Source organism: Taudactylus pleione, unplaced genomic scaffold (genome assembly GCF_031769625.1).
Source record: "Taudactylus pleione unplaced genomic scaffold, aTauple2 ptg000429l, whole genome shotgun sequence".
Classification (NCBI taxonomy): Eukaryota; Metazoa; Chordata; class Amphibia; order Anura; family Myobatrachidae; genus Taudactylus; species Taudactylus pleione.
This window is the reverse complement of record NW_028284831.1, coordinates 622,302-634,979: the sequence shown is the minus strand read 5'-3', so window position 1 is coordinate 634,979 and position 12,678 is coordinate 622,302.

The window sequence follows — 12,678 nt, the reverse complement described above, 5'->3', positions numbered from 1 at the left end:
TGTATAGCTGTGTTACATCGTCCTGTTATAATTGCCAATAGTGCCGTCACCATTATGTGATCTGACCGCATCAATGGTGCAAATAAGTCACATATTTTCTGCTTATACAGCTAGTGAATAATTGTACATAACCTCTATTTGTATATCCAGACAGTCCCTGTCACTTATTTTAAAAATAATTATTCTGTTTATTATTTTAATATTTCACCTATTTATGGATTATATGTGAACGTTATAATTTTATATGGAATTTAATAAAGGTTATATTGTATCTGTGTGACCAGTGCACAGCATCACTGCCCTTGTTTGTTGATACCTGATATCTATATATAGTGGGTGGCACCGCTTCAGTGAGTAACTAATACATTGAACTTTATACTGAGTATTGAAGAGAAGGTCACTGACTGGTGCAGTTGTCTCTTCAATTGCTGGGTTCTTACTATTTCTGCCCCATCAGGCTGGGCCAGGACAACCGATGCCCCTCTCACAGCTTCTATCGTATCCTTGGTAATTAATTCCCTGACTGTGGTAGATAGACTGCTGGGAGGAGCTGCTCTACCAGGACTTCGGGTGGAGGAACCGCCCCCATCAGGCATTTGGCAGAAGGGCCATGGCCAGCCGGCTGTGCTCCCGGTGTGTTCCTTCTGCCCCAGCTGGCTCATAAGCTTTTCTGTCACTTGTTTGTGTGTCTCTGTGGCTCCTCGGGGTATGGTAGATGGCCCAACAATGTCCTTACCTCCCTCATTGGCCACACTCCCACTGTATTCCTTCTCTTACCCGTGTACTGGCAACAATGGCAATGGCCCTAATTTTGGTTGGGCTTTAACATTCATCCTAGTGTCTCAGGCTTGCTGGGAAGTGTAGTTATCGGCACCAAGGCTGCCTGACCACCCGGTACTGCTAGAAGCTCCTCCTCTAATGGTAATCAAACCACCCTGACAGGAGAACTGGGACAGAGGGTTACTCATAAAACACTTGCCAGGACTACTTCTGTCTCATGCTATTGTTTGAGGTCTAGGTTTGGATGAGGGTATGTACCATGAAGCACTAAGCAGGTCCAAAGAGGGGGAGATAATTCCATACATGTAACAGAAATTCTTCACCACGCATATGAGATTTATATCATCCCATCGCACCTTCTTCTGAAGACGGTAGACTATGTTGCCCGTACAGGTGATCCTGGAATAAACAGAAAAACATCACCAGGAATTAGCATTTTCTATTTTGGCATTTTCCAAAAAGAATAGTAGAGTTCACTGGGATCCAGTAACACTTGTGATGTCACTCACTCCGAGGGATCTCATTGGCTGCATGAATGTGAGTATGGTCACTGTTCAGAGAAATCCCAGAGTCCCCTGTCTCCCTCTATCCCGGCGGAATTATATCCGAGTTATTGGGAGCAGAGACGGAGGGCCTCATTCACAGTCAGACGTATTGCTGATGACGGACGCAGTTGAGTGATTTTTTTACTTCTGTGCATGAGTGCGGTACCCTTGGGCTGCCCACACTGTCTAATAAGCAGCTACTGTATGGGAGCATTAATTTATTGTATTAAAGGGGACTGTTTGCATTTAATGTAAAATATTGGATTCTGCACATGCTAATAGTTTTGTGGTAATATACAAGTTATTGCTGCCCCACTTCAATGTCCAGCACCATAAGACTCTTAATAGGATCAGATATTTCTAGATGCCTGGCATGCTATGCAGGGCCAGGGCTGGCAACAGAAATTTTGGGGCCAGGTGTAGTCATGTTTTTGGGGCCCCCTATCCCATCCCATGCAGGTCGGCAGTTGGCTCATCCCGTGTCTCTCCAGCCTCATTCCCAACTGTGCCTCAGCCTTATCCTCACCTGTGTTGCACCAGCCTCAACCCTCATCACTCCAGTAATATCCCTGTCTCCAGCCTCATCCCCTGTCTGCAGCCATCCACTCATATCTCCTATATCTCTTAGCATCATTATCCCCCATCAAACCCCTGACTCTTTCGCAGCCCGTCACACACCTCCCTCTTCTATAGCCCCATGACTATCACCCCCCTCTCCCCAGCCCCTGTCACACAGCCCCCTCTCCATCAGCCCCTATGTCTGTCACACACACCCCTGTTCCCCAGAATGGGTCAAACCCCCCTCTCCCCCAGCCCCTGTGTCTTTTACATCCCCCTCCTTCATCAGCAGCTCCTCACCACCTGCAGCCATGATTCTCTAGCACAGCCTGTCCCCGCCCCTCACTTATCTGCTGAGCTGCCTGTATAACTCTTCATTGGGGGTACAGACCCAGCCCAGCCGGCGGCTCCTCCCTTATTCAGTGGTTGCGACATCATCATGTCATGCACACTGCACCAGCTGCTATCCGCCTCCCTGACTCTGAGTCTGCCTGTGCTGAACTGGGTTCCCAAAATTCCTGAGGGGCTATTGCCCCTCGGAATCTTAGGGCCCAGTACAAGTGTCCCCTTTGTACTCCCTTGTCGGTGGGACTGCCCATGGGTCTGGTTCGCAGGAGTCAGCAGATGCAGCAGAGACAGATGAACTGCCACAGACTCCCTAACTGCAGACTGCGGAGAGAGTGTGGAGAGTGGTGAGATGTAGCATACTATCATGAGACTGATACGATCCTCTAGCAATTGCTAGGACTGAAATGGAGGTGTTGGAGATACGTGGCACATGGAAGAACAAACACAATAAGTATAGTTAAATCATGGCAGTTACTAAATAAATGATATGATGGACCAGTGAAAACACAACCAGTCCAAACAAAAGTTGTTAAATGGCCAGGAGGCCTAGTAGACAGCAATGCTTGAAACCTGGTATAGAAGCAGGATTGCTGGATGGCCTGGAGGGCCTAGTAGACAGTGGTGCTTGAAACGTGGTGTTGAAGCAGGTTTGCTGTTTGGCCTGAAAGGCCTAGTAGACATCACTGCTTGAAACATGGTGTTGAAGCAGGATCCACATGAAAACTCTATAACTGACAGGGCGGCGACAGTCCAGGAAGTTCAAATAGGATCAGCTGCCAATCAGGCAACACCAGGAGGAAACATGTGACATCCTCTGACGTCTGGGTCTCCGAGCAACCGGCAACCTAGAAGCATGGTCAGGAGCAGGAGGAATACTGGCAGGAGACAAGTCCTGAACTGGACTTGTAACAGAGCGATGTTTCCGGTGACCGAAGACCAGCATGGTGAGACCGTGGCTATTAGAGTGACTGGAAATTGGCAGAGCGGCTCTCAGACAGCGGTGTCATTTGGCAGCAGTGGGTCCTGGATGAAGCTGGTCTCAGTGACATCTTTCGGCCAAGCATTCAACTTCTTTGCTCCCAGTGGAGGTGGGCAGAGAGGTGCTCCCTTCTTCAGTACAGCTGCTGGTGAGCAATACATTGCAGGGACACATTATCCTACATAATGTAAGTGACTACACCCTCCTGCATCACTAAACAGTGAGAGCCCCAGCAATTACCACGTAACCCAGCAGATTGTGCTACAGACATATTATTGCAAGTTTAAAGGACTAGTATACCAGCATACATAAGTGAGCTATTAGGCAGTCATGCATCTTGATACCAGCATTAGTATATAGTAGGGGTGAGCGGGTTCGGATTTCTGAAATCCGAACCCCCCCGAGCCCCCCCGATCCGAGTCCGATCCGAATCAGGCTCGACTTTTCCCGCCTGACTCGGATCTGAAATCGAGGCAAAACGTCATCATCCCGCCTTCCGAGTCTCGCGGGTTTTGGATCCTATATAAGGTACCCACGTCGGCGCCATTTTCTCACTCGGCTGTGGACAGTGAAGAGGGAGGGTGGGAGTTAGGGCTGTGTAGTGTAGTGTAGTGTAGTGCTGCTGTTGTCCACTACTTCAAAGTCCATAGGGGCTGGCTGTGTTGTGCTGTGCTGCTGTTGTTAATAGGGGCTGTGTCCACTACTTCAAAGTCCATAGGGGCTGGCTGGACTGTGTTGTGCAGTCAGTTCTCCATAGGGGCTGTGTCCACTCCAAAGTCCTGTGCAGTGTCCCAGTCCTAAAGGAGTGCTGCAGTGTTGTCCAGGGGGTGCTCTGTCCATCAGGGGTGCTCCCCCCAAGTGCTAAAAAAATAATATATTTTCTGTGTTTGTGAATTGTGTGCGCAGTAGCCGCACGTGCATCAACAAAGTAGTGCCAAGCGTGCGCCTGTGTCATAAGTAAAGGGCCGGCTGGCTTGACCGTTAAAGGGTGCTGTAACCCCCGAAAGTACACTCCAGTCCAAACCAAAAAAAAATTATTTTCTGTGTTTGTGAATTGTGTGCGCGGTAGCCGCACGTGCATCAACAAAGTAGTGCCAAGCGTGCGCCTGTGTCATAAGTAAATGGCCGGCTGGCTTGACCGTTAAGGGTGCTGTAACCCCCGAAAGTACACTCCAGTCCAAACCAAAAAAAAAATTATTTTCTGTGTTTGTGAATTGTGTGCGCAGTAGCCGCACGTGCATCAACAAAGTAGTGCCAAGCGTGCGCCTGTGTCATAAGTAAAGGGCCGGCTGGCTTGACCGTTAAGGGTGCTGTAACCCCCGAAAGTACACTCCAGTCCAAACCAAAAAAAAAATTATTTTCTGTGTTTGTGAATTGTGTGTGCAGTAGCCGCACGTGCATCAACAAAGTAGTGCCAAGCGTGCGCCTGTGTCATAAGTAAAGGGCCGGCTGGCTTGACCGTTAAGGGTGCTGTAACCCCCGAAAGTACACTCCAGTCCAAACCAAAAAAAAAATTATTTTCTGTGTTTGTGAATTGTGTGCGCAGTAGCCGCACGTGCATCAACAAAGTAGTGCCAAGCGTGCGCCTGTGTCATAAGTAAAGGGCCGGCTGGCTTGACCGTTAAGGGTGCTGTAACCCCCGAAAGTACACTCCAGTCCAAACCAAAAAAAAAATTATTTTCTGTGTTTGTGAATTGTGTGCGCAGTAGCCGCACGTGCATCAACAAAGTAGTGCCAAGCGTGCGCCTGTGTCATAAGTAAAGGGCCGGCTGGCTTGACCATTAAGGGTGCTGTAACCCCCGAAAGTACACTACAGTCCAAACCAAAAAAAAAATAATTTTCTGTGTTTGTGAATTGTGTGCGCAGTAGCCGCACGTGCATCAACAAAGTAGTGCCAAGCGTGCGCCTGTGTCATAAGTAAAGGGCCGGCTGGCTTGACCGTTAAGGGTGCTGTAACCCCCAAAAGTACACTCCAGTCCAAACCAAAAAAAAAATTATTTTCTGTGTTTGTGAATTGTGTGCGCAGTAGCCGCACGTGCATCAACAAAGTAGTGCCAAGCGTGCGCCTGTGTCATAAATAAAGGGCCGGCTGGCTTGACCGTTAAGGGTGCTGTAACCCCCGAAAGTACACTCCAGTCCAAACCAAAAAAAAAATAATTTTCTGTGTTTGTGAATTGTGTGCGCAGTAGCCGCACGTGCATCAACAAAGTAGTGCCAAGCGTGCGCCTGTGTCATAAGTAAAGGGCCGGCTGGCTTGACCGTTAAGGGTGCTGTAACCCCCAAAAGTACACTCCAGTCCAAACCAAAAAAAAAATTATTTTCTGTGTTTGTGAATTGTGTGCGCAGTAGCCGCACGTGCATCAACAAAGTAGTGCCAAGCGTGCGCCTGTGTCATAAGTAAAGGGCCGGCTGGCTTGACCGTTAAGGGTGCTGTAACCCCCGAAAGTACACTCCAGTCCAAACCAAAAAAAAAATTATTTTCTGTGTTTGTGAATTGTGTGCACTGTGGCTGCACGTGCATCAACAAAGGAGCAGCGCCAAGCGTGCGCCTGTGTCCCATAAGTAAAGAGCCGGCTGGCTCATTTCTTAAAGGGTGGTGTAACCCACAAAGTGCACTACTCTCCAGCAAAAATAAAATAATATTTTCTGGGTTTGTGTGCGCTTTAGCCGCACGTATATATATCAATATAACATAAATGGAGGACCAAACTTTCTCCGATAAAAATAAAATAGGGAAAGATCAAGAACCACTTCCTCCTAGTGCTGTTGCTGCTGCTGGGAGTTGTTCATCATCCCAGAGAGGAAGTAGGAACATCACTACTTTTACTAAACAATTGACCCTCCAACAGTCCCTAGCGATGAGGATGAAGTACGACAGCAGTCATCCTGAAGCAAAACGTATAACTGAGGCCTTGACTGCTATGTTGGTGTTAGACGTGCGTCCGGTATCCGACATTAGTGCAGTGGGATTTAGACAATTGATGGAGGTAGTGTGTCCTCAGTTCCAAATCCCGTCTAGATTCCACCTGCATCCTCAAAGCAGCAGCGACAAGCGTGCGTCTGTCTGTTAAAGGGTGGTGACACCCTCAAAGTGTGCTACACAAACAATTAAAATATTGTTCTTTTTTTTTTTGTCTTTGTGAATTGTGTGGGCTGTAGCCGCACCTGCATCCTTAAAGCAGCAGCGACAAGCGTGCGTCTGTCTGTTAAAGGGTGGTGACACCCTCAAAGTGTGCTACACAAACAATTAAAATATTGTTCTTTTTTTTTTGGTCTTTGTGAAATGTGTGGGCTGTAGCCGCACCTGCATCCTTAAAGCAGCAGCGACAAGCGTGCGTCTGTCTGTTAAAGGGTGGTGACACCCTCAAAGTGTGCTACACAAACAATTAAAATATTGTTCTTTTTTTTTCTGTCTTTGTGAATTGTGTGAGCTGTAGCCGCACCTGCATCCTTAAAGCAGCAGCGACAAGCGTGCGTCTGTCTGTTAAAGGGTGGTGACACCCTCAAAGTGTGCTACACAAACAATTAAAATATTGTTCTTTTTTTTTTGGTCTTTGTGAAATGTGTGGGCTGTAGCCGCACCTGCATCCTTAAAGCAGCAGCGACAAGCGTGCGTCTGTCTGTTAAAGGGTGGTGACACCCTCAAAGTGTTCTACACAAACAATTAAAATATTGTTCTTTTTTTTTCGGTCTTTGTGAAATGTGTGGGCTGTAGCCGCACCTGCATCCTTAAAGCAGCAGCGACAAGCGTGCGTCTGTCTGTTAAAGGGTGGTGACACCCTCAAAGTGTTCTACACAAACAATTAAAATATTGTTCTTTTTTTTTCGGTCTTTGTGAAATGTGTGGGCTGTAGCCGCACCTGCATCCTTAAAGCAGCAGCGACAAGCGTGCGTCTGTCTGTTAAAGGGTGGTGTAACTCTCAAAGTGCTCCAAAAAATAAAAAACTATTTTTTTAATGTGTTTGTGACTTGTGTGCGATGTAGCCGCACCTGCATCCTTAAAGCAGCAGCGACAAGCGTGCATCTGTCTGTTAAAGGGTGGTGACACCCTCAAAGTGTGCTACACAAACAATTAAAATATTGTTCTTTTTTTTTCTGTCTATGTGAATTGTGTGGGCTGTAGCCGCACCTGCATCCTTAAAGCAGCAGCGACAAGCGTGCGTCTGTCTGTTAAAGGGTGGTGACACCTCAAAGTGTTCTACACAAACAATTAAAATATTGTTCTTTTTTTTTTGGTCTTTGTGAAATGTGTGGGCTGTAGCCGCACCTGCATCCTTAAAGCAGCAGCGACAAGCGTGCGTCTGTCTGTTAAAGGGTGGTGACACCTCAAAGTGTTCTACACAAACAATTAAAATATTCTTCTTCTTTTTTCTGTCTTTGTGAATTGTGTGGGCTGTAGCCGCACTTGCATCCTCAAAGCAGCAGCGACAAGCGTGCGTCTGTCTGTTAAAGGGTGGTGTAACCCTCAAAGTGTGCTCCACAAACAATAAAAATATTCTTTTTTTTTTCTGTCTTTGTGAATTGTGTGGGCTGTAGCCGCACTTGAATCCTCAAAGCAGCAGCGACAAGCGTGCATCTGTCTGTTAAAGGATTACATCGGTGACAGCATCCAAGTAGGCATGTCAGACAGTCCGTACCTGTACTGGCAGGAAAAAGAAGCAATTTGGAGGTCCCTGTACAAACTGGCTCTATTTTACCTGAGTTGCCCCCCCTCCAGTGTGTACTCCGAAAGAGTGTTTAGTGCAGCCGGGAACCTTGTCAGCGAAAGGCGTAGGAGGTTGCTTCCACAAAATGTGGAGAAGATGATGTTCATAAAATGAATTATCAACTCTTCCAGGGAGACCAGCCTCCAGAACGTACAGAGGGACCTGTGGTTCCAGCAGGGACGAATTAATACTCTGTGAGGATGAGGATGTACACACTGAAGAGGGTGAGGAATCGGTGGATGAGGAGGATGAGGATGACATCTTGCCTCCGTAGAGCCAGTTTGTGCAGGGACAGATAAATTGCCAGCTTGTTTTGTGGGGGCCCAAACGAACCAATCATTTCAGCCACAGTTGTGTGGCAGACCCTGGCGCTGAAATGATTGGTTTGTTAAAGTGTGCATGTCCTGTTTATACAACATAAGGGTGGGTGGGAGGGCCCAAGGACAATTCCATCTTGCACCTCTTTTTTTTCTTTGCATTATGTACAGTTTGGGGCCTAGTTTTTCAATGCCATCCTGTCTGCCACTGCAGTTTCACGCCTAGATGGGTCACGTGTTTGTGCCGCCCACTTGTGTCGCTTAGCATAGTCATCCAGCTACCTCGGTGCAACCTTTTGGACATAAAAACACTATTGTGAGGTGTGAGGTATTCAGAATAGACTGGAAATGAGTGGAAATTAAGGTTATTGAGGTTAATAATAGCATAGGAGCAGAAAAACCTACAAATTCTGTGATTTTAGCTGTTTTTATGCTTTTTTTCAAAAAAATACAGATCCAAAACACAAAACCCAGAACCCAAAACACGCAAGGGTGGTTTTGGCAAAACCAATCCAGATCCAAAACACGAAGAAAGATCCAGATCCAAAACCAAAACACAAAACACGAAAAGTGGCCGGTGCACACCCCTAGTATATAGTCACATACACACAGCTGTACACCAGGGGAAGGGCTGATACCAGCATTAGCATATAGTCACATACACACGGCTGTACACCAGGGGAAGGGCTGATACCAGCATTATCATATAGTCACAGACACACAGCTGTACACCAGGGGAAGGGCTGATACCAGCATTAGCATATAGTCACATACACATGGCTGTACACCAGGGGAAGGGCAGATACCAGCATTAGCATATAGTCACATACACATGGCTGTACACCAGGGGAAGGGCAGATACCAGCATTAGCATATAGTCACAGACACACGGCTGTACACCAGGGGAAGGGCTGATACCAGCATTAGCATATAGTCACATACACACGGCTGTACACCAGGGGAAGGGCTGATACCAGCATTAGCATATAGTCACATACACACAGCTGTACACCAGGAGAAGGGCTGATACCAGCATTAGTATATAGTCACAGACACACGGCTGTACACCAGGGGAAGGGCTGATACCAGCATTAGTATATAGTCACATACACACGGCTGTACACCAGGGGAAGGGCTGATACCAGCATTAGTATATAGTCACAGACACACGACTGTACATCGGGGGAAGGGCTGATACCAGCATTAGCATATAGTCACATACACATGGCTGTACACCAGGGGAAGGGCAGATACCAGCATTAGCATATAGTCACAGACACACGGCTGTACACCAGGGGAAGGGCTGATACCAGCATTAGCATATAGTCACATACACACAGCTGTACACCAGGAGAAGGGCTGATACCAGCATTAGTATATAGTCACAGACACACGGCTGTACACCAGGGGAAGGGCTGATACCAGCATTAGTATATAGTCACATACACACGGCTGTACACCGGGGGAAGGGCTGATACCAGCATTAGCATATAGTCACATACACATGGCTGTACACCAGGGGAAGGGCTGATACCAGCATTAGCATATAGTCACAGACACATGACTGTACACCAGGGGAAAGGCTGATACCAGCATTAGTATATAGTCACAGACACACGGCTGTACACCAGGGGGAAGGACTGATACCAGCATTAGCATATAGTCACATACACACGGCTGTACACCAGGGGGAAGGACTGATACCAGCATTAGCATATAGTCACATACACACGGCTGTACACCAGGGGGAAGGGCTGATACCAGCATTAGCATATAGTCACATACGCACGGCTGTACACCAGGGGGAAGGACTGATACCAGCATTAGCATATAGTCACATACACACGGCTGTACACCAGGGGGAAGGACTGATACCAGCATTAGCATATAGTCACATACACACGGCTGTACACCAGGGGGAAGGACTGATACCAGCATTAGCATATAGTCACATACACACGGCTGTACACCAGGGGAAGGGCTGATACCAGCATTAGTATATAGTCACAGACACACGGCTGTAACCAGGGGAAGGGCTGATACCAGCATTAGCATATAGTCACATACACACGGCTGTACACCAGGGGGAAGGACTGATACCAGCATTAGCATATAGTCACATACACACGGCTGTACACCAGGGGAAGGGCTGATCCCAGCATTAGTATATAGTCACAGACACACGGCTGTACACCAGGGGAAGGACTGATACCAGCATTAGCATATAGTCACACACACACAGCTGTACACCGGGGGAAGGGCTGATACCACCATTAGTATATAGTCACATACACACGGCTGTACACCAGGGGAAGGGCTGAAACCAGCATTAGCATATAGTCACATACACACGGATGTACACCAGGGGAAGGGCTGATACCAGCATTAGTATATAGTTACAGACACACGGCTGTACATCATTGGAAGGGCTGATACCAGCATTAGTATATAGTCACAGACACACGGCTGTACACCAGGGGAAGGGCAGATACCAGCATTAGCATATAGTCACAGACACACGGCTGTACATCGGGGGAAGGGCTGATACCAGCATTAGTATATAGTCACAGACACACGGCTGTACACAAGGGGAAGGGCTGATAGCAGCATTAGTATATAGTCACAGACACACACGGCTGTACACAGGGTAAGGGCTGATACCAGCATTAGTATATAGTCACAGACACACAGCTGTATACCAGGGGAAGGGCTGATACCAGCATTAGCATATAGTCACATACACACGGCTGTACACCAGGGGAAGGGCTGATACCAGCATTAGCCTATAGTCACATACACACGGCTGTACACCAGGGGAAGGGCTGATACCAGCATTAGTATATAGTCACATACACACAGCTGTACACCAGGGGAAGGGCTGATACCAGCATTATCATATAGTCACAGACACACGGCTGTACACCAGGGGAAGGGCTGATACCAGCATTAGCCTATAGTCACATACACACAGCTGTACACCAGGGGAAGGGCTGATACCAGCATTATCATATAGTCACAGACACACGGCTGTACACCAGGGGAAGGGCTGACACCAGCATTAGTATATAGTCACAGACACAAGACTGTACACCGGGGGAAGGGCTGATACCAGCATTAGTATATAGTCACAGACACACGGTTGTACAACGGGGGAAGGGCTGATACCAGCATTAGTATATAGTCACAGACACACGGCTGTACACCAGGGGAAGGGCTGATACCAGCATTAGCATATAGTCACATACACACGGCTGTACACCAGGGGAAGGGCTGACACCAGCATTAGCATATAGTCACAGACACACAGCTGTACACCAGGGGAAGGGCTGATACCAGCATTAGTATATAGTCACAGACACACGACTGTACACCGGGGGAAGGGCTGATACCAGCATTAGTATATAGTCACAGACACACGGCTGTACATCGGGGGAAGGGCTGATACCAGCATTAGCATATAGTCACATACACACGGCTGTACACCAGGGGAAGGGCAGATACCAGCATTAGCATATAGTCACATACACATGGCTGTACACCAGGGGAAGGGCTGATACCAGCATTAGCATATAGTCACAGACATATGGCTGTACACAAGGGGAAGGGCTGATACCAGCATTAGCATATAGTCACAGACACACGACTGTAAACCAGGGGAAGGGCTGAAACCAGCATTAGCATATAGTCACATACACACGGCTGTACACCAGGGGAAGGGCTGATACCAGCATTAGCATATAGTCACATACACACGGCTGTACACCAGGGGGAAGGACTGATACCAGCATTAGCATATAGTCACATACACACGGCTGTACACCAGGGGAAGGGCTGATACCAGCATTAGTATATAGTCACAGACACACGGCTGTAACCAGGGGAAGGGCTGATACCAGCATTAGCATATAGTCACATACACACGGCTGTACACCAGGGGGAAGGACTGATACCAGCATTAGCATATAGTCACATACACATGGCTGTACACCAGGGGAAGGGCTGATACCACCATTAGTATATAGTCACATACACATGGCTGTACACCAGGGGAAGGGCTGAAACCAGCATTAGCATATAGTCACATACACACGGATGTACACCAGGGGAAGGGCTGATACCAGCATTAGTATATAGTTACAGACACACGGCTGCACATCATTGGAAGGGCTGATACCAGCATTAGCATATAGTCACAGACATACGGCTGTACATCGGGGGAAGGGCTGATACCAGCATTAGCATATAGTCACAGACACACGGCTGTACACCAGGGGAAGGGCAGATACCAGCATTAGCATATAGTCACAGACACACGGCTGTACACCAGGGGAAGGGCTGATGCCAGCATTAGCATATAGTCACATACACACGGCTGTACACCGGGGGAAGGGCTGACACCAGCATTAGCATATAGTCACAGACACACGGCTGTACACCAGGGGAAG